The sequence below is a fragment of the Tamandua tetradactyla genome, chromosome 7 (assembly GCF_023851605.1).
Source record: "Tamandua tetradactyla isolate mTamTet1 chromosome 7, mTamTet1.pri, whole genome shotgun sequence".
NCBI lineage: Eukaryota > Metazoa > Chordata > Mammalia > Pilosa > Myrmecophagidae > Tamandua > Tamandua tetradactyla.
Genome location: NC_135333.1, coordinates 154,387,625 through 154,410,021, shown reverse-complemented (window position 1 = coordinate 154,410,021; position 22,397 = coordinate 154,387,625). Strand labels below are relative to the sequence as shown.

General features: G+C 34.8%; 1 protein-coding gene and 1 pseudogene across 1 annotated transcript in view; both read right to left on the bottom strand.

Moving 5' to 3' along the window:
* Positions 1–22,397, bottom strand: part of LRRIQ1 (leucine rich repeats and IQ motif containing 1) — a 240,336-nt gene that overhangs the window by 56,070 nt on the left and 161,869 nt on the right.
* LOC143642763 (protein lin-28 homolog A pseudogene) lies at positions 17,732–19,445 on the bottom strand (annotated as a pseudogene).

Genomic DNA, 22,397 nt, shown 5'->3' with positions numbered 1-22,397 from the left:
TCATATAACACTTGTCTTAAAATTACAGCCATGAGTCAGGCAAATTTGACATGTTATTACAGTCTACAATTCACTGTTCTTTTCTCCTGTGTTCCCTACTTCAAAATATTAAGACTATATCTTAGATAGTAAGAGGATCTTTATTGTATTGTTCAATTACTAGCCTGAATGTAGGGAATTAGATTTAATATATTTACTATACCTACACATTTTATATTCATAAAATGATAATGCATTTCTTTCATAATAAAGAGAAAACACAAAATCATTTTTCAAATGAGAAACTGCTATCAAGAAAAGGTAAGCAATTTCTCCAGGATGCAATTACTTATTAGAGGCAGAATCAGGAACCTTATCTCCTAAATCTTAAGACTAGTGCCCTTTTCACTATATTTTCAACACTAGAATAAACTGAGTTTAAGGTTGTCTGAGACCAAAGCTAGAGCTTTCCATGTGCCTAGGGGTCAAGAATGTCTGCTAATATATTCTTTTGAGTTATAATCTTTGAAGCCAGGAAGAATTTATCAAATCTATACAGAAAAATGATAGAACTATAGGACATATGAATTCTGAGTTAATTTCAAGTTTATAACATTAGGAAAACAACCCAAAATAGAGTGTGTTGTCTTTGAAATTTAATATTTAATATCTAATTGCATAGATAATGAATAGTAAAAGCAGATCATGTTCACTAATTTTTTCTTCAAGTATGTCTATTTTTATGTTCAAACCATCCATTGAGTTTCTAATATCAAGTATTATGGTTACAATTTCTAGAATTACTATTAGGTTCTTTTTTTACTAAAAGCTTTCTAATTCATTAGTATTTGCTTAATTTTATGTTAAAACCCATTTTTATGTATTTAGTCAAAATAGAGCCACTTATTGTATATTCTTTATCTGATAAATCCACTATCTTCAATATTTGAGGGCCTGATTTTGTAGATTGTTTTTTATTTTCTTATTGACTCACTCTGGGCAACTTGTTTCATTAGGCATTTAGTTATTTTTGTTGTTGTTTAAGTTAGCTTATGTTCTTTAAAACTCTATCTATGGAACTTTTTAGAAGTTTGAGTTCAAACTGTCTCAAAGCATAATAAAATTTTAACTGATTCTGCCACATATTTTCAACCTGTGCTGCCAGCTTGAACTTTCATCTAAAAAACATTTTTTCAATTTAGCATTTTCAGGTAAGCTATACATGAACATCTAATTAACCACAACCCCCAAAGCAGAAATCTCTTTAACATTTATGTGAAAACTGCAGCTCAATATCCCAGGACAATAATGAACTATTTAGTTTTAAAGAGTATGTGCTTGATATGGCTGGAGTGAATATCTGTGGTAGAGACAAGAAAAGAGTCTAACAGCAGTAACAGTTATAGTTATCCTTTAAGTGTTTATTATATGCCCATTTGTGTTGTACATACATCCAACATATCATATCATGAGAACTCTAAGAGATCACATTATTATTGCCATTTTAAATATAAAAATGCTTAAGCCCAGACAGGGCTTAAAAGCATCATACAGTATATGGCACAGCCAAGAAAAATAAATCTGAAATCTCCCTAGAATATTTCTCAACTATATAGTCATAATTTAAAAAATCTTTCTCATCAGAGAAGTCAAAGTTCCAATTTTATTTAGTGCCATATGCTGAGTTTGGGAGCCAAGAATTATTTCTATCAAGAAACTAATTTTTGACGTAGTCACTAATACATTTTTTCCCAACTTTCCATGGTAACTTTCGGAGGCTAAGTAGTATTTAGAAGCCATACCTTTATACTGCTTCATAATCCCTTGATATCTGTTCTAGTTTGCTAACTGCCAGAATGCAATATACCAGAAATGGAATGGCTTTTAAAAAGGGGAATTTATTAGGTTGCTAGTTTACAGTTCTAAGGCTGAGAAAATGTCTCAGTTAAAGCAAGTCTATAGAAACGTCCAATCTAAGCATCCTGGGAAATCAAGGCCAGTGAAGTTCAGGATTTCTCTCTCAAGTGGAAGGGCACATGGTGAACACAAAGTTTCTCTCTCATCTGGAAGGGCACATGGCAAACACGGCATCATCTGCTAGCTTCCTCTCCTGGCTTCCTGTTTCATGAAGCAGCCTGGGAGGCATTTTCTTTCTTCATCTCCAAAGGTCACTGGCTTGTGAACTCTACTTCTCATGGCTATGTTGTTCTGCTCTGCTCTCTCTGAATCTCCTCCTATCTCCAAAATGTTTCCTCTTTTACAGGACTCCAGAAATTAATCGAGACCCACCCAAATGGGTGGAGACATGTCATCACTTAATCCAGTTTAACAATCACGCTTGATTAAATCACATCTCCAGGGAGATGATCTAATTACAGATTCAAACATATAGTATTGAATAGGAATTATTCTGCTATTACAAAATGGGATTTTGATTTAAACATGGCTTTTCTAGGGTACATATATCCTTTCAAACCAGCACAATATCCTAACCCATATAATTTTGCAAGTTCATTTCTTTTAATTCTTTAATTTCTTCCTTATCTTTGCTCATCTTCTATTTTTTTATCTATCTTTGCTTTTATTGTTTCTTTTCCCTGCTATCTTTGTCTGAGTGCACATACTATGGAAAAAATACAGACAACATCTCTGAGAACAATGAAATAAATTGTCTTAGTTTGCCACAGCAGATATGACAAATAATAAACAATGGGTTGGTTTAGGCCACAAAGATTCATTTTCTTCTAGTTTTGAAGGCTGAAGTCCCAAAATAAGAATTTAGCAAGGCCACACTTTCCCCCAGAGTTGATAGAGTTCTGATGATGGCATTTCTCCATCACATAGAGATCTATCTTCCTCTAGTGTTTGGTTTCCACTGAATTCTAGCTTCTCTGTCAGAATTTTCTCACTTTATAAGGCCTCTGGTCATATAGATTAAGTCCCAGTCTAATTCAGTTTGGCCACACCTACATAGAACCTTGAAAATCCTATTCACAAATGAGTACATCATCTTCAAACTTACAAATAGGTTTACACCTGCAGGAACATGGATTAAGACACGTCCATTGTGACCTACATGATTCAATCCCCAACAGAAATTTAGATGGAGGGTTCATTCTATTTATAAGTAATGTCAAGACTTGTTTGGAAAATGTTGATATGCAATGTGCCTGCTCACTATTGAATCTGGCCATTTGTTCTTTAAAAGTGTTGTTTGTGAGCCCCACACTAATCATTCTTAAATACGAGATACTATGCTCTCAGGAAGCAGACAAATAATTTCTGGCTGAAGCAAGTCTTTCAATTGATTATCTGTTTATCTTTTATGGGAGTCTTGTTTATTTTAACTTGGTCTTTTAATCCCACACCTTTTGTGCCTGTACTTGCTCGGGTTTAAGATTCACCTTGTTCTGTCTGTATTATTAAGGCATCAGTTCAGAATGAGGTTTGCAGAACTGGGTGGGTAGTTTTACCTTACTGAACTGTATTTCTCCTCTATAAAGCTTAGGGATCATAAGAATTTCTTTGATTTTCAGAGCTGTGTCATATTAAAAAATCATGTGTAATAAGGGTGATAGCCAAAATATTTAAGCTTTAAGACATGGATGCTGATCAAGCAGAAAGAACACTGGCTTTGCATGGAAGCAGAATTCTGGAGGGTCTCCACTGTGCCAGACATTAATCCTTTAGTTACTAAATATAATATAATTTAGGGGGAGGAAGCTCCCAGGGTGGACCTAGGGTGGCCATAGTTGAGCACAGAGATTGGTGGTGAGGAGGTGCTCAAAGAAGTAACAGTTCACCAATCAGATAAGAATGTATTTCAGTATTTTAACAACTGTTTCAGCTGTACATTTACATCAGTCTTATATAAGTCTTAATTAATGCTTTGTAAAATTCAGAGCACTATTTGATTACATAGGATCTTTGATGCTTTATTGCTGGCTCTTTCTGGATCTTGCTGGAAAATACCAATCGCAGGTTTTTATGTAACATGTTAAGCACCACTTGATTGACAGCACTTCTAAGCTGCCATGTATTATAAGATTCATTCTGAATTAGAGAAATTCGAAAAAAAATGCACATCTAGGAATAAATGATATACCAAATAAACTTTTATTAATATACTTTGTTCTTTAATATGAAATGTAATTATCCCTAGCAGTCAATTTTGAATCATTAAATTAGCACACTCAGAACAAGAATTATGCAACATGATTCCTCATTGTTACTCTAATATAATTTTGGTGTTTTTGAGTACAGTGCTTGATCATTACTGAGTACTATTTGCCAGGCATTATTCTAAATGCTAAGGATCTAGCAGTGAACCAACCAACATTTTTGAACTTCAGGCAGCAGGTATACATAGACATTTTAGTTAAAGCTATAAAACGTGTATGTCTGCATGTGATAAGACATGTAAGTCCTGGGGGCAATGGGAATGTATAGGAAGATGATTCTTTGGTTAGGTCTAATCAGGTACACTGGTTTTAAGTTGTGCTCTGGGAAGCCCTAGGAGGCTTTGCAGATACATCTCAGGGGCTGCTATGCAAAGGAGCCAAAAGATCAGACCCACTTCCTAAACCAGAGCAGAGGTACTTTCAGCTGTTTTACATATGATATTTCATTTTGGGTAATACCACATTTGAATAAAGAAGTTTTATGCTAAAGTATTAAGTTTGAAAGCCATTATCTGGTAGACAAGGCACTAATCTCAGCATGAAAATGTTTAAATTTCCAACTCTACTGCCCATTTATAATATAACTTCACATGGCAAAACCACGTGTAAACATATCATTGACAAACAAATGATTACAGAGTGATTCTGATCCTAGCTTTTTTAAACTGTAAAGAAATCTACATAAATTATTCTGTTCGGGCTGCTGTGCATAGAACAGCTCATACTATGCTCTAATCACAAGAATTCTGTCACCACTCTGTATCCACTGATTTGTAAATATACTTACATATTTCTCTTCCTTTTGGGGGAATATAAAAAAGGATCTCACCATAACTACAATATGTGCTGAAAGTTGTTCTATGCACTTTACAATGTGTTATTTTCTTTTAATTCTCATAAAAATTCAGAGTGATCCTCTATTTTTAAAATGAGAAAAGGGTTGCAAAAACACAATGTAATTTGTCCATATCTACCCAGCCTAGAAATGCTGCAGTTGTGATTTAAAGCCAGAAATATGTATTTTCTAACACTTATGGTCATGACATTATATCATGCTGCCTGTCTTCATCAACTCTATATATCCTATATAGAGCAGGACTAAGGAGGTGGGGTATAGGGAACAGCACGCATTTCTCTGAGGCAGGCGAAAGTATACACGCATGAAACTGATAAATATACACTTTTAAAATATATTAATACAATAAAACTTCTTGAATATAAATGAGAATTTGTCTTAAGAACTAATAACTTACACAAACCTCTCATTAAAAAATAAAAATCTTTGCATACCTTACTACATAAATATAGTAGTAGTTTTATCTAATTTTACTAGTACTGCGAGAGATGTATGCATACACTATAACATAGCATTATATCATGGCAGGGTAGATGGCACATGTAACTCAATCTAAGGGATCTGACAAATATATGCAAGTAGACAAACTTTCCTGGCTAACTACCAGGAGTTACGCTTGTTACACAGAACTCTCAAGGGTACCAAGCAATCAGAGGTCACAATCGAGGCAACAGAAGCAATGTCACCATATCAGAGAATGGGCCAATTCAGATCTGCTCCCTGACAGTCAGTGAGGTCAAGGCTTGCGGCAAATAATTGTATTAAACACGAATATTCCCCTGCACACTTTTAGAATTGTCATCTGAACAAACAAGTTCAGGTCATCTGTAGGTTAAATCTGAGTTCTTTTACTGGCACTTTGAGCTTACTTTTTAGTCTTAATTCCTTTCTATTTATAATCTTACAACTGTAATTTTCTTTTGATCAAGTTAAATGCTTGAAAATATTTGTTGTTTGACCCTAACCACAACAAAAACCTTCATTTACATGCATTTATTTATCATTTAAGTGCATTTTAAAATGCATTATTTATTCTCAAGCATTATTTTAAAATTCTGACTATAGTGACAATTTTCACAATTTAAACGTCATAACTTTAATGTATACAGACACTTGAAATAATAAGGAAAATAGTTTTCAAGCTAAATTAATTTCAAATTGTGTTAATTGCCATTTATGTACCATTTACATATGTATGCAATTAAGCCCTGCAAAGTAATTTTTTTCTGCAAAGTGATTTTTGATAAAAGATACAAAATTTTCAAGTAATTGTTAACATGCAGTAAAATGTGTATTTATAAATAAGTAGCTGAAAATTTCATTCAAATCAAATAATGAAATTACAATGTGGAATAGAGTTGCATTCATATTTATATCAGACACATGTTATGCAATATTAGTTCATATTTTCCTCATATAAATTCTATCATATTAATTTTTGCAACTTTTTCTTAAAACTCAGATCGTTTTTGAAATTTACTTTATTCCTAATTTTAGTACATGTTGTTAATTAATGATAAATGTTAAAAATACCTTTATTTATAGTACTACTTTGGCATTGCTATAATTAAAGTCTACAGACCTTAACATTATTATTGTAAGAATATATTTTATTTCTATATGCATTTTCCATTAATCTTATTTTTAAAAATAAGTACATTCTAGGGCCTCACCTTCGTTTTGATAAATTCCAAGAACTACAAAAATATCAATAGTTTGATGATTGGTTTTATTTTATATTAACTGATATTTCACTTCTGAAAATTCTTACATTTAATATTTAAACTATACATACATTCTTTCTTTCCAACCCATTTCTAAGACACAGCCCCAAATGAAAAACACTAATAAACTAAATTTAAAAATTGTAAGAGTGCAACAATAGTTCAAAATTAAACTGATGTCTAGTAAAATTCTGTTTTTTATTGCCTGTGTACTTAGTATATCTTCAATAGAAAACACTATCCTTATAAGTATCACATCCTAAAACAGTATTAATGAGAATATTTGTATCACTGTTTAATCAACCCTGTAGTTTTACTTGCTTATTTTATAATCACTCTTTTGACACTGTGAGGTCAAAACTGAGAATTTATGTTGTGTGATAAATTATATGATCCTTGCAAAAAGTGTAAATCAGCTTAGTTAAACAGTTCAGATTGTTTCAATTTCAGATTTAATATTTAGTTTTTAAACCTTATTTTCAAGTTTAGTTCTTATATATTTTTAATCTATAACTTTATTAACTGAACAAGGAGGAGAGGTATCAAACGTATGTTAAACATTAAAAATATTATTATAAGGAAACACTTCTTGACCTCATTAACATAATTAACATTTCATAACATTATATTTCACTTCCAAGTTATGGAAAAGCAAAAAAGTTATTAAAACAAACTATAGTCAATTACATTTTCAGATCAGCAAAATGCACTTGTAAGAGTCTTCCTCCCCTAATCCAATAGCCAAAGGCATTTTAACATATCAGATAGGTAGTTAGAAACATTCCTGTAATAATTGCTGAAATCCACATTTTTTGGCCTTTTTATGATTTTCACCTTTCTGTAGCTATAACAGCTAATAAAGTCAGAAGGGAGGTCACACCCACACACACAAACAGATACATACATAATACATATATATAATTGCGGTTAATTTTTAAACATCACTTGTTCTAAACTATCCTGGCATGCTATTCAAATAGAAAACTTAATAAATGTGATTTACTTATTTGATTATTTATTATATAATCAGAATTATTTTATAGGAATGGAAATGAGGATTCATGCTGCAAAATAATCTTTTAGAGACACCTGGCAACACTTCATTTATCACTTTAATGGATAAAAAAAATCAATGATTTTGATGGCATTAAATATGAACAAATAGAAGGTAATTTATTTTATTTTTATTCTTTCACATTTGAGACATATTGTTCCACTTTAAGAGGAAATATTTTAGTCAAACTATCATCTACTTCTTTAATTCTATGGCATTTGACTTGTTTCTAAAATTATCTGTGTTTCACACTCTAAGGCCTGGGTCACAACCTTATTTAGGGACAGGAAATAGTTATCAGGTCACTGAGTGGTCAAATGAAAAGGGATTTGAAATGCTTCAGCACTTAGGACTCTATTCATTGAAATGATTGACTTCTGTGTTGTTTAAAGGTTGACATTTCTCTACTAGACTAGTCAGTTTATGACTACATAATGACCCAATTTTAAGAAAAATCTACATTTAGTGTATAAGCAAATAGATCGAAAACTGCCAATATATTCATACAATCAACTTTGTGCCAAAGTTTCATACATCTATAAAAATAAAACACTGTTCAAGATATTTAAGAACTTATCTTGAATTCAAGGTTAGTATAACTCCTTTGGCAACTGCGTGTGATAAAACTGTGGGTAGAAGCAAAGGGTACATGAAAGTTTTTTCCCTATGCTACTTTTCTTTTAAGTAAATTTAAAATTTGTCATGGTAATTTAGTACATTTTATTACTACCCCAAATAAAATAATGCTATTTATTCCTATACTAATAATGATCAATCCAACTTCATGATAAGTTTTTTTTCCTGTTTTTATATTCACTTGATAGGATTTCAAGTGAATATAATCTCTGACGAAGTTGGGGCAAAATGTGTGAATATTTGAGTTGAATTATTTAACATTAGATTGGTTTCCCTAGAGTTTATGCAAATTATTGATAATCAAAATTATCATCTTGCACAACCTTAAGACATACAAGTAGGGATTTTCTGCAAAGGGAGACTCATAATTGAAGAGACTACTTCAAAAAATGTATGAAAAGCGATAGAAGATAATTCACAAAAAGTAGTGCTTGACTATCTCATTTTCCAGTGTTCAGATGCCTAAGACTAGACATTATGAAAACTGTACCACATGAAGGTTTTCCATATTTACACACATTTTTCTATATGATCACTAAACCTTAAGAAATTGATGTTTTATTATGCAAATGTTGAAGGACCCAGCTCTATTATTGATGGACAGGAGGCTGGAAAATTAGGCACAGATTTTATTTTTAAGTTTTATTTTATAATAAGAAACTGGTCCATTAAAACTATGTAACCAAAGATCGAGTGCGTGCACTGGAAGGCCCCTGCAGTCTTTTACAACTTTTCAGAGGCCGCGGTTGTGAACTGGGTTTGCACTCTGCCAGCAGAGCAGCTCTGACCCATGGAGAGCACTCCTTCAGATCAACACTGCCTCGGGCCTTTCTGCTTTCTCCAAGAAGTCTTACATTTCAGGCATCAAGTTGAATTTCTTCTGGAGATGATTAACCCAAACCCATGACAGATTTTTTCCAAGATATCCAACCCCTTATGTTTATTTTATCCTGGCTCTTTTTTGGATGTCCTGGACACAAGTAACTTACTCATTTTACATGTTAAAGGACTGGTGGAGAGCCATTAATTCCCTTAAAAAATGAGAACATATTTCAAAGTGCAGGGCTCTATTGTGTGAGTTCACATTAGCTATACAATTTAGAATTTTAAGAAAGATGTTTTTCCTCTACTGTAGAATTTGTAAATGCATTTCATCACATCTCAAGATAGGGATCTTATATTTTTTAGGCAATGCATTCTCGTGGTATACTAAAAAACACAATGTTAAAAGGATCAGTTACTGTTTCCATAAGCCCAGCTTGTAGGGGGTTTCAACTAACGTAAAACTTGGCACACACAGTTTTAGCTAATAGCCAAATAAAAAAATATAAAAAGGTCTATTCTTTTTTTTATATACCAACCCCTGTAATTGTTTCTATATCTTCAATGTTTTTTTCTTATCATGGATGAGATGAATTGTACAGAAATAATTCAGGTGTTTTAGGTCCTTCTCAATGTAATCTAGATTAACTCAAGGTGATTAAATAGCTTTTTAAAGATATAGCTATTAGTATTTTTAAAACAAAAACATATTTTTCTTTGAAAAAATTGAGTGCAAAAGGTTTAAATTCATACAGCTTTTTTTTGAGAACATATTCAATTATCTCAGGACATAGGTTTCCAAATGCAATGGAATTTTTAATATGAGCATTCAAATTATTTTTAAATATTTAAAATATCTAAATACTTCAAATATATAAATTAAACATAAGCACATACAGCAACAGAAATGACTACTTAATAATACATGAACACTGACCCTTCTGATAAGAAAAGAAATATATCAAAGGAAACAAAAAATTACATTTAATGAACATTTTAAATATAGTGTCCGATAAAGAAGGCAAGTAATTTGAGGAAACAGTATAAATTAAAATTCAGTATCACATGTCAAGAAGAGATACTCATTTCATCAGATGGGAGTTTGCATATATGGACATATGTGGTTACATGAGAATGGAAACAACTACAACATAAAATCAGAAAACATCTTAAGTAAATACACTACCACAGACACCAATAATTTCATTTGAACTAAGCATGACGTTCGTAAATTTTGAGCAGTAAACAACTCTGAGTTCATATAAACTTTGAGTTTAGCATTTGTGTAGTGATAAAATGTTGAGACTATGGTAAACACGTTTTAATTTCTTAAAACTATTTCTACATATTACTTATAATAGTAATTCATTTAACAAATTTTAAAATAAGTTTTTATATAATTGATTTTTCTTATATAGTAAAATCTCATATAAAATTTAAGATCACTGGTGCAAAGAACCATATATTTTAGAAAATTTCAAGGGATAATTTTATTTCTATATAATATTGATAAACACCTCAAATTTTTTAAAAATTATTAATTCTAGAATCACAAGAATTATAGAAAATCAATTCACTGCTCCAACTCAGCAATTCTAGGATTGTTAGCCTTTTCTATACTTTTTGAATAAAATTACAAAATAAATTTTGCTTTACCTTTACAAAGCATATATCAATATCAGAATCAAAATATTTGATCTCCAAGTGGGGGATAAAAACTAAGTTAATTTTTATAATTAGATTTATTACTGGAATGTTTCAAGATATCAGTTTCTCCTTTAATTCATGTTTCAATGGACTACTTAAGTTCAAGACCTTATACAGGGTGAAGAGAAGAAATGACAGGAATACCATATATAGTGGAGGTGGCAGGTTAATGCCAGAAGTGTGACTGATTGATTGATTGACGTCACCATGAGATATCTGGATTAATGCTGCCTATCAAATTTGCCTAGTTAAAATTTAATGGAAAGTGGATAATGACCAGTGTATCTTGACTACTCACTCAGATATATGCATTTATAATCAACTGGAAAGTACCTTTCCTTGAAAAAATGATACACTAAGCAGAATAATAAATTTCCCCAATATACACATGCATGTTCGCAATACCCTTCCATATTTTAAAATGTGATGTTGCAAAATGCACCCAGTTACTATAATCAAATTCTAAATTTCAAGAAATATTGTAAATAGCTACTAGTTCTGATAATAATAGCAGTTAAAAATAAATATAGCTAAAATATATTGATCTTACTATGCATCAGGTACTATTCATAGTACTTTACATGTATTGATTCATTTGCTCAACTCTGTAAGACATGCTTTACCTCATAACACAAATTTTAAAATGAGGAAACCAAGAAACGGAGCAGTCATATTTGTGATTAGGGATACACCTAGTAAGGGAAGGAGTTGTTATTTAAACCTAGGCAGTTTGGTTCTATAGTCCACTCTTAACAATTAGGTCATTTTCTAAATTAAAATATTGACCTTGAAAAATATTGAAGAAGGTAGTGAAGCTATGAGGAAATCATAATGGAATCCCACAGTTCTATTAAACTACTTTACAATCTCAATGAGAAATATAAATCAGTTAGTTTTCTGAAAATGAAAGTCATATATTGACTTTAATATCCTACCCATCTCTACTTTTTCAGAAAATGTTTAAAAGTTATAGAACCTTAAAATGAAGAGTCACGGTTTATAGTGATTAAGTTTTCAAAGATACGCAACCCTATAGCTTGTTGAATTTAAGTAGGAAGTAATTAAATGAATTCCCAAGTTTGTTAAACAGATCTCAGGGGTAGCTGAGGCATTGGGACCTAAAGCTTGAATGTGAACACTGAATGAGTTGTAAGTTTAAGTTGGGAATAGGCCAATACCTGACTTTGAGTAATAGCTATTGGCAGGAATAATGTTTCTGAGAATCCAAAGACTTTTTTTCTAAGTCAGAACTGTTTATTAACTCAACAAACACTTATTTAGTGCCTACTGTAGATGAGTCTAATATTGCTGATAGTTCTGGTGCTGGGAGGAAACAAAAATATGAATAAGATCAGGTCTGTGACCTTGATTAACAGTCAAGGGAAGAAATATATTAAAAATATATAGTCATAGAACAGTGTTACAGAGATGCCAACAAAGGTTTACAGATGGCCTGGGGACATTATGGATGACTTACAAATGAAATGATGTTTCAGAGTCTTGAAGGATAAGGAGAAGTCTGAAACTAGGAAGGTGCGGAAGGGCATTAAAGGTAAAATAGCATGAAGGTATGAAGGCAAGATATACTTTGGAAAGAAAAAGTAGTTCATTCTAGTCGGAGATATATTAAAATAGAGAATATTTCAGAGGGTGGAGAGGAAAGGTACAAGTGAGGCTGGAAATGTAGGTGGGACCAGTGTGTGCAGAATACTCTAGGCTAAAGACATTAGAATTTGTGCTAGAGGAAGAAAAAATTGGCACAAGATTTAAAACAGGGACACACTGTTCGCTGATTCATGATTTAGAAAGACATTGCAATAGAAAGGAAGATGATAGAATTTACAAAATTGAGACGTGTGAATACTAGACAGGAAGTTATTACAACTTTTCAAGGCAAGACACATTGAAGGCACTGGTAAATGTGAAAGTAGTTCTCATATTTAGGGGATGAGAGAGAGGACAGAAGTAAGAATGATTCTGTTTTATGTAGGCTAAGTGAATGGATGACTAAAGATACTATCAATAGAGACAGGAAATATAAAGAATAAAGGAGGTGGGCACAGTGGAATGAATATAATGCACTTCATGTTAGACATACTGGGTTTGAGGTGTCTAGGAAAAAATCAAAGAGGGAAGGTTGGAAATTTTGTTATCACTGCCTGTAAGCAAAAGTTACATGAGAGTATTAGAGTTCTCCCTTGATCCTTCCATCATGTCAAGGGAATAGATCTGATATTGTACTTCCACTGTTTCGTTTTGCCTATTTTTATAAATCTACTCAAATGGACTCAAGTGCAATTTTTTAAGGACAGGTATGATGTTACTCATCTTTATATCCCTCATTCACATGGTTTAACATCTGGCAAAGTAAACAAGTAAAATTTTGTAAATTTTTGTAAAATTTATAAGTAAAAATTTGCTTCATGTGGATTGAGCAGAGAATAGAGTCAAAGATTTAAAAAATTCAAAGGACACTGATATTTGAGGAAGAGAAACAGGCAGAACAGATGACTTAAAGGAGCAGCAGGCAAATAGGATAACCAGGAGAGAATGTGAACGAAGATTTAAAGGGAAAAGAGAAGTTCTGGAGAGAGTTATTAAAAACAGCAGAAGGAGCAAGTGAAATGAGGACTGAAAAGCAATAAAGGGCTCAACATTGAGTACTGTAATGAATGTAGTTTGAGTAGGAAGATACGAATATGACCAGAGTATATGCTGTATATAATTTTATAAAAAGATTTCACAACCAATTATAAATTTCATTTTATTAGTTTGTCTTTGCCATTAGATTGAATGTCTCCTAAAGCAAGAACTGATTTTGACTTGTGGCTCTAAAACTATAATGGAAGGCAAGGGAAACTCAAAAATGCTTTTTGGAGGAACAAAACAGGCAGAATGAATGGAAGGAGAGGCATGAAGGTACTGATTCGACTGCATAGGAAGTTTGTCAGGAAAAAAAAGAAAGATGGGGCAATAGCTATAGAAAGAAGCAGCATTACATCTTTCAATGGCAAAGATGCAGATTTTTTATATGTTGAATTTAAGAAGTTAGTGGAGACAGAAATTTAAGATAGGGAAAAAAAGGAAAAATTAAACATGCAGAAACATCACAGGATCTGGAAGAACATCATCAAAAGCAAAGATGAAAATTTTGGCCTTGGAAAGAAAATAAGATACAATTTACTGAGAGATAAGGGAAGAAATAAAATTATAAAGTTTATAGTAATAATGGAAATGAAAATGTTAGCTGCCACATATTGAGTACCAAGCATTTCACATGCATTATCTTACTCTACAATTACTCTAGGGATAGTTATTATTCTCAATTAATAAATGAGAAATAAATTCAGCAAACTTATACCTCATCACCACTACTTGCTTTCCCTTCCCCTCCATCCAAGTCTCTATGCCTACTGTGTACACCAGGTTCAAATTACTGTGCTGGAATACTGCAATGACCTTCTAACTGGTCTTATTTAACTTTTTCTTATTTCCAATCTATTCTTCAGGAATCCTGATTTTAATAGCCAATCGAATCAAGATGGCAAGTGCAATGCTTCAGGGCTCCATCTTCCCACAGAAGATCTGAACAACTAGAAAGAGCAGGCAGAAGCATCTTTCTTAAAACTCCAGATGACAGTTGAAGGCCCACAATAACAGGTTGAGTGCTGAATCAAGAAAAAGGCCATTTAAAAGTGGTAGGATCTCGTGGTACCCTGTCTGCCTTCTTCCACCCCTCACAGGCTTGGCAGAGAGCCAGCCCATACTCCCATTATGGATTCCTGGTCCTAGTTCCAGAGAGAGCTGAGTAGCCCAATGCACTTACTAGGAGAATGTACGTCTTACCAACTCCGTCTGGTGGTGACCTGAGGGATTTGCTATTGAAGAACTTGCACTGCATGTAGAAGGCAGCACATGAGCTGTCATACAGAATGTTGTGGTAGAGTAGTCAAACTATGTTACTTGGAATAAGGGATTGTTGGCTGTAGGACATATTGTGCAGTGCCTGGGACCATAAGGAAACTATTTCCTGGGGAATTGGGAACATTTGTATACTGTAAATGGGGGGAATTCCAAGGGCCACAGCACATACCCATGATAAGAGGTATGTGAGTAAAGTATCAAGGCAGCCCCTATGCTTTGGCCTCAAACTATTCTCTAAACTCATTGTAATGGATAAGCCCTAAAGGAGAGTACTCAACAGGTACATCTGAAAAGATTGGGAAAGTTGTTTTCTTTTTTCCTTCTTTCTTTTACTTTTGTTAGCTCCTGGCATTTAAAGAATGCTCTTTCATAATACTAGCTGGTTACAAACTTAAGAAACAGAAGCCCCAGAGTCTAAATTTCAGCAACAATGTTAAAATATCAAAAATGTCTATGGGTCAGCAAAACTTTACTAAACATACAAAGAAACAGGAAGTGATGGCCCAGGCAAAAGAGAAGATAAAAGGAGTAGAAATCAACAATGAGGAGGACCAGAACTGGGAAATAAAAAAAAGTTCCTAAATATGCTCCCAGAGTTAAAGGAAAACATGAACAAAGAACTAAAGGAAATAAGGAAAATGACAGATGAACACAATGAGAATGAAAGAAACCAAACAGAGCTGAAGACCACAATAACAGAAATTAAGAATTTTTTAGAGGGTTCAGCCACAGATTAGAGCTGACAAAAAAAAAAAATGAATGAATGAGTTTGAAGATAAGACAATTGAAATCATCCAATTTGAGAAACAGAATGAAGAAAGAAGGAAGAAAAGGGAATAGAGTCTGAGGAACCTATGAGACACCATATTGATATCATACATATGGTATATGTATGAAATACATATGGTGGGAGTCTTAGAAGGAGAAGAAAGAAAGAAGCAGAGAGAATACTCAAAGAAATAATGGCTGAAAATGAGCCAAATTTTATTTTCAGTTCCAGTTATTATTTATTCATTGTATTATCCCTGGGAAAAGCGGGGAAGGGGAAAAGGTCAGCATGTTACAAAATGATAGCAGAAGGGAAAGTACCCAGTACAAAATCAACCATCAAAAGACATATCCCAGTGATGGGGTCACCAAAGCCCATGGGGGCTCAGTCTCCTGCAATTCAGGAATGAGAGGAAGGGATTAGGGGAAGGACAGATACATTCTTTCCTACCTTCCCTTCCTCCCCATAAATTCAAGATTCCACACAAAGCTTTGATTTCTATCAGTAAACATGGAGTTACATTCCTTTGTCTCCTATTAAACAATCTTGTGGCCATTTTGACATAAGTTTTTTGCACCTGCATAAAAGTTTCTGAGTGATTTGGATATACCTTCATCTTCCCTTTCTTGATCTGTTTCTACATGGCAACACCCATGCCCCATTGTTTCTCTCTATCCTAGGATTGATGATTAAGTAGGTTAGGTCAATCCAAGTACAGCAGTGTTAATCTTTTGGCATGAATCACGTAGAGGAATGGTCTTAATTCAAAAGGCTGGGAATGAGGGATGGAGTGTTCTTAGTTTCTTCAAGTTTTTTGCAAAAGTCATCAAAAAGTTGTAGAGATACCCTCCAAATCAGATGCATATGGAGGTTTGGGGAGGGGGAGCTGGAGAGGGACGATGGGGTAAGTTTTCAGACAGACGATCTAGTACAAAACAGGAAACAGAGGAACATGAAAGAAAGGATGGTTCAAGACCATCACTTCAAAGAGAGGCCCCCAAGGATGTTTCAGATCCTTTTGCCTGGTGTGGAATCTTCTGTCAAAGAGGCTTTGACTATTTTTCTTCCAACTCAAAAAAAGTTTGTAAACAATAAAAAAAACCCCAAAAGAACATGGAGAAAGACCAACACATTATATTTACACAAATTAGGCCACCTAGCAATCACCAAATCAGCGACTCATGAAATTCTACAAAGTCCTGACAAATACATGAACTACAGGCAGGGCAGCATTTGGGGGAGACCAGAACCCAAGATCAGACATACATCACCCAGTGCATTCTATTGAATTTGCCCCGTTTCAACACAGTGAAGTAGGTTTGCAGTGATCCCACAGCATTTTAACAACACCCCCTTTCTCCTTTAGCTACTATGACACTACAATCACTACTGCAGCAAGGTAAGGCATTGGCTCCAGGCACCACAAAGAAATCTTCACTTACAGTCTCTCTGGAAGCCAAGCAGAAAAAGTCCAGAATTTTTTAAAGTTAAGGATTTTAGTCTTTGCTTCATACATCCATTCTTGGACACACGCACACACATACACAAACATACACCCAGTGTGCATGGCAGGCCTAGCCTAATCCAGTGAAGGATGGATTTGATGTTCCAAGCAAGTCTTGTGCCCTAGGATTAAAAGGTTGGGAACAGGAATCCCTTATTATATATATAGATAACTTTCACTTGGCTTCTTCTCTTGACCTTTAAACTGGCCTAGCCTTTCTTTACCTCTCTGACCATCCTCCCATTTTAACTAATTTCCAATTTTTCAGTAGGAGATCATGTTATGGGGAAACCCATATGGGGAAACCATGAATGGGAGGATTTCAAGAGGACACTATGGCAGAACAGTCAGCTTTAACTGGAAAAACTGAGGCAGTTCAAATAGTTGTTCTTTGCAATGATAAAAAAAAAGGTATTTCTACTGTGTAGACCTGAAGCTTCTTCCAGACTTATCCCTGAGATTGCTCATATACCTGAGAACACAGTGCAGGAATGAGGGCTTAGATTACAATATACAAAAATACAAAACAAGAATATTTATATTAAGAAAAAACAGTTAAAATGCATAAGATACATCATTCACACACTGCTCGTGCAGGTGGAATCCAAGTTACAGTTATCCAAGGGAGCAAATAAATAAAGTCATGTTGGCCCAGAATGGGTAGTAGTGAGCTTAAGAACAGTAGGTCTGAAGCTGTCCCACCAACCACCCATTTTGCCTATCATCACAATCCACTGTTTGGGACAATCCCCAGCACTCTGTCCCAAGTATGGGTTATAAGGAGACAAGACATGGAAAAACCCTGCCCTACTCCTGAGAGATTCTCTACCACAGAATGTAGTGGCTCATGGGTTGGGTCCACCAATCTGCTCTCATACTAAATCTTTTAACTCTGGCATGAGAAATTTTTATAAATCCTCTTTCAAAGGAAAACAACTTCCTTATTCAGATTGATGTTAAAACACTGGAAATTCTAGGGGTATTTCATGCAGGCTCTAGGAGTATTTCTCCTGAAAGCTCTCATTTGTATTTGATACTCCATGGTTGGCGTTCCTTTGACTCACAACTTTCACCCATCCAGCTGGAAGAGGGGGTGATGCTATGGACACCAGACTAAGATATACAGCAGTGCCAGCTGTCCCCTACCTACCCTATCCCACTTTCTTCACTCTGTGGATTGATGTCCACGCCTTGGGACTTCCTGATAGCAAAAGGATTGTTACCACACACGGTGGCTCAATTCTGGGCATCTGGGAGCAGTGCAGAGCTGTGGATCTCTACTTCTTCCTCCCGAAAGTAGGAGGGCTTTGCTTGTAAGCTGGGGGCCTCTGGAGCTTTCTGTGGACATGAGGCCACCATATGGCTGATGTTCCAGTAGAAGTGGCACTTCTTGGGATGGGGTGGTAGCCTGCATTTCTTGACATTATGGTCTAGACCACCACAGTAGAACCTGTCTTCTTCTGATCTGCGCTTCTGCATGTTCTTCCCCTTTGGCCACCTCTCACTCCCAATACAGCCCACCAGGTCCAGTGACATGGGTAGATTCCATACCTTAGGCAGACTTCTTAAAGGTGTACTCTGATGCCTCAACCTTATTCAGACTCCGGAAGCCTTTCAGTTGCAGTTCACTTTGATGCACAGAGACATCCACTGGGGGAACATGGACAGGAAACCGAACCGCATCTGCACATTGAACCACTTACAGATGCCAGCACCGTGCAGCAGCTGCAGCTTCTCTGCCTTCCCTGCCGCCTTTTCCAGTGCTTCCTCTGCCACCTTAGCATGCTACCTGCAAACTGCTGGTTGGACATGGAGCCCATGGCTGTCACCTGAGGCTGTGGCCCCAGGCCCTTGGTTGGGTGGTTGCTGGCCCCAGAGAAGTCCGGAGGTCAAAATGCGCCAAATTTAATGAATGACATGAATATACCTATCTAAGATGATCAACCCGCTCCAAATATGATAACCCAGAAAGACCCATGCCACAGGATTTATAATCAGACTCCTGAAAGACAAACAATTGGTATTCAGAGAGAATTCTGACAGCCACAAGAGAGAAGAAAGCAATATGACATATGCAAGGGAGCCTCTGTAACACTAAGTGCCAATTTATCATTGGAAGCCATGGAGATAAGAAGGCAGGGGATGACATATTTCAAGTGCTGAAAACAAACAATAAACTCTGCCAACTAATCCAGCAAAGCTGTCTTTCAAAAATTAAGGAGATTAAGGGCAATGTGATGGTGGCTCAGTTGCAAAATTCTCGCCTGCCATGCCAGAGACCTGGGTTCATTTCCTGGTGCCTGCTCCTACATTTAAAAAAAAAAAAGTGTCAAAAATTAGGGAGATTAAGACTTTTCTAGATAAACAAGAGCTGAGGGCATTTGTCCCCACTAGATTAGTCCTTATAGGGTTAGGGTTAAGGTTAGGGTTCTGCAGGTTGAAAGGACAATGGACAATATATTGAAGTCACATGAAGAAATAAAGATCTTCAGAAAGGGTGTCATCAGGGTAAATATAAATTTCTAGTGCTATTTAATTTTTGGTTTGTAATCCACTTTTCACTTCCTACAAGATCTAAAAGTTTACTGCATAAAATGTAATGACAAATCAGTGGTTTTGGACTCATAATGTCTAAACATGTAATCTGTGATGAGAAATACATAAAGGTGGGGGGGACAGAGGAGTAGAAGAATGTAGTTTGTGTAAGCTATTGAAGTTAAATTGGTATCAGGGCATATGAGATTGTCACAGATTTAGTACGTTAAATTTAAGCTCTGTAGTAATTACAAAGAAAATATCAGAGAACATGGAAGTGCATAGAAACAGAAAGTAAAGGTTATCAAGTGTGGGGGTTGGGGGAATGGGAAGCTAATTCAAAATGGATGTAGGGTCTCTGCTTTGGGAGATAGAGTTTTAGTAATGGAAGATGGTGAGGGTACCAAAGCACCAATGAATGTGCTTAATCCTACTGAATGATATGCTTGGGAATGGTTGAGACTAGCAAAATTTATGTTTTATATATGTTTCCACAATAAGAAAAGAGAAAGCTCAACTGAAGAGACAATGATAATTAAAGATAACACATTGATCCTGGATGGGCTCTAACAAGGGAGGAGGGAAGGCTCAAAAGCACGTTACTGTGATATACGAAAAAATAAAATATAGACTGTAACATTTATATCAATGTTAAATTACTTGAATGTGATAAATGCTATTAAAATAAACACACAGTGAATATTTCTTAGGAAATGCATAAGGCAGTATTAAGTTGTGCCAATTTAAATCTGTGGTGAACCCAGAAGAGTCATATCCTTTAATGTTCATTCAATATTGCTGGCTGGGAGCATTTTGATTGCTCCCATGAAGATGTGACCCATCCAATTATGGATGGTAACTTTTGATCAGATACCTTCCATGGAGTTGCAACTCCACCCATTATCTTTTAATAGAGAAAACATTTTGTGGACAGTCCCTTTTTAGAGCCATGAGAAAGACACAGCAGAGCCGAGCAGAGGCACGAGGCCGAGAGAACCACAGAGTCTACCAGCCAGCGACCTTTGGAGATGAAGAAGGAGAATGCCCCTACTGGAGCTTCACGAAACAAGAAGCCAGGAGAGAAAGCTAACAGACTGTCACCAGTTTCACCACGTGCCTTCCCAGTTGAAAGAAAAAAGCTGAACCCATTGGCCTTTCTTGAGTGAAGGTGACTTAAAATGGACATTTTTATAGCTTTGCTTTAATTGGGACATTTTCTCGTCCTTAGAACGTAAACCAGCAACTTATTAAATTCCCCTTTTGAAAAGCCTATTCCATTTCTGGTATATTCCATTCCGGCAAGAGCAAACTAGAACATAAATGTACACAAATCATGATATATGCAGCCTAGGCTCAAGTGTCCAGAAAATGGATTGATAGACAGATAGATGGATAGAATAACTGAACGACTTTGATGGATAGAGAGAATGATATAGCAAATGGGGAAAAATGTAAAAATTGTTTAAAAAAATGGGTAACGGGGTATTTTGAAATTCTCTTTATGGAATCTGGATTTTTTTGTAATTGTCCTATAAGTTTGGAAATACGTCAAAATGAAATTTTAAAAAATCTTACCATTTCACCTTTTGCTTACAACTGTACAATGACTATTGTTCTTGGAATTTAGAAAGCTAAATCTTCAATGTGGACTAAAAAAGACTGAAATTGCTCTGTCCTCTGCTTCATCTCACTCTTTGATTTAAGGCCTTCTTTCAGTTCCTAAAATGGCCCCGACTCCTCTTTTCTTTAAATTCTTTCAGACATTTAACTTGGAAAACTCATTTTATTCAACTTCTCTATTTGTCTAATTCTTCCTATTCATCCTTCAATCTCAATCTGTGTCACTTCTCTCACTTCTCCAGATGAAATGAGGCTCCTGTTATACAGTCATAATGAGCTCTGCTTTCTTTTCCTCCACAGAACTTTCCTCAGTTGTGTCATACGCTTATATATATATATTTATAAATGTCAGTCATTCTACTCTCCCCCTTCTTCTCCTTTGTTCCCTCTTCTAGAGAGTAAATTCCATTACTCATGATGGTCTTTGTTTATATTATTCACCACTGAATCCTCAATTCCTTGCACAGTGTCAAGCTCACAGTGGATATTCAGTAAACATGTGTTAACAGATTAAATAGGGAAGATAAGGGATTTAGCCACATTTCTCATATTCTAAACACTGGCTTATTCGAGTATTTTCTCCAACTTTTTCAATTTACCCATTGATTGTATGTGGTAGTTATCATTTTTGACTCCAGTAAATTGAAGAGAAAAATTAAGCTTAGAAAAGCGATGTAACTTAACCAAAATTACATAGGTTTGGGCTGGGATCCATAATCAGTCCTGTTGAACTCCAACCTATGATCTATGTTTTCTGCTCTACCACTTGAGTGGAGATGGCAAAAAAAAAAAAAAAGAGAAAGGAAAAGATGAACGTAAGAATCATTGAAAAGGAAAGAAAAAAATATCCTGGGTATGAAAAGTGATTTGATGAAGAGTTAGGAAAAATAAAATGTAAATGCTATTGTTATCAAGTCTATAAATATTTTAAACCCACCAGAAATTACTGTTGTTATACATCCTGGACTAAATCAGTGTTTGTTTAGATTTACCCACATATTCTTCTTTCTTTTTCTTCATTACTTTCTTAATCTCCAAATTTATATGTGGAAACCTTTTATGTCTTAAGAACAAACTTTAGTTTTT